The sequence below is a fragment of the Lipotes vexillifer genome, unplaced genomic scaffold (assembly GCF_000442215.2).
Source record: "Lipotes vexillifer unplaced genomic scaffold, Lipotes_vexillifer_v1.1 scaffold213, whole genome shotgun sequence".
Taxonomy (NCBI): Eukaryota; Metazoa; Chordata; class Mammalia; order Artiodactyla; family Lipotidae; genus Lipotes; species Lipotes vexillifer.
Window position 1 is genome coordinate 1,721,017 of NW_006780610.1, and position 1,157 is coordinate 1,722,173.

General features: G+C 46.1%; 1 protein-coding gene across 2 annotated transcripts in view; it reads left to right on the forward strand.

The window, feature by feature from the left end:
- Positions 1 to 1,157, forward strand: part of PPT1 (palmitoyl-protein thioesterase 1) — a 17,090-nt gene that overhangs the window by 9,832 nt on the left and 6,101 nt on the right. The gene's annotated exons all lie outside the window — the stretch shown is intronic.

The following is a 1,157-nucleotide window of genomic DNA, read 5'->3' on the forward strand; positions in this document are numbered from 1 at the left end:
CTGGGCCCCCCAAGGGGAAAGGCCACAACAGGGAGGGGCCTGCGTACCCCAAAAAAAAAAAAAAAAAAAAGAAGAAGTACCAAGGGAATTCCCTGGCGGTCCAGTGGTTAGGACTCCGTGCTTCCACTGCAGGGGGCAGTTGATCCCTGGTCGGAGAACTAAGACCCCGCATGCCGTGTCACGTGGCCAAAAACCAAAAAAATTAATTAAAAAAAAAAAACGTAGCACCAGACTTCGAGATAACAAGCACCTGACAGGTAAGACACCATATTGAAAACCCACCCCATCCCGTTCTGCTCCTAGAATGATAGCAGCCAGGCTTATTACCTGCTAGGCAGAAGTTTGATGGATCCCTCTCTGAAAAAACTGATTGGTCCCAGAGAAAAGACCTATAGGTTCATGTTTTGGAATCCTTCAAGAAGTTAGGACTCCTCCTGACTACCACGTAGTCAAGCCACCAGTAGATAAGCTCTGTTCTTGCGTGAAGAACTTTCAGTCAGCTTCTTTAAATATGAACAGTGAGCCAAGGACCCCCAGTCAGACATCTGGGGAAAGCTTCCAAAATGAAAGACCAAAACAAGCAAAAAGTAAAAAGGAACTTGGAAGAAACAGATGGCAATTCAAGGAGCTGAAGAAAACCTTAAGAAAAAAAAAAAAAAAGAAAGCCTGTATTATTATCTTCAGAGATAAGAGATCATCCATGATGCTAGAAGAGAATGCAAATAAAACCAATCATCTGCTAGAAGAGAATGCAAATAAAACCAATCATCAGAGAGAAAGAGATCCTGGAAGTTAAAAATAAGATAACCAGAACAAAAATATGTTAGCGGTATGGGAATATAAAGTTGAGGAAATTTCTTGGAAATTAGAACAAAATCTCAATGAGGTAGAAAAAAGGGGGGAACGGGTAAAATTAGAGAAGCCGTTCAAGAAGTTCAACACCTGCCTGATCGGACTTTCAAAAAGAGAACAGAGGAGGGCTTCCCTAGTGGCGCAGTGGTTGAGAGTCCGCCTGCCGATGCAGGGGACGTGGGTTCGTGCTCCGGTCCGGGAAGATCCCACATGCCACAGAGCGGCTGGGCCCGTGAGCCATGGCCGCTGGGCCTGCGCGTCTGGAGCCTGTGCTCCACAACGGGAGAGGCCACAGCAGGGAGAGG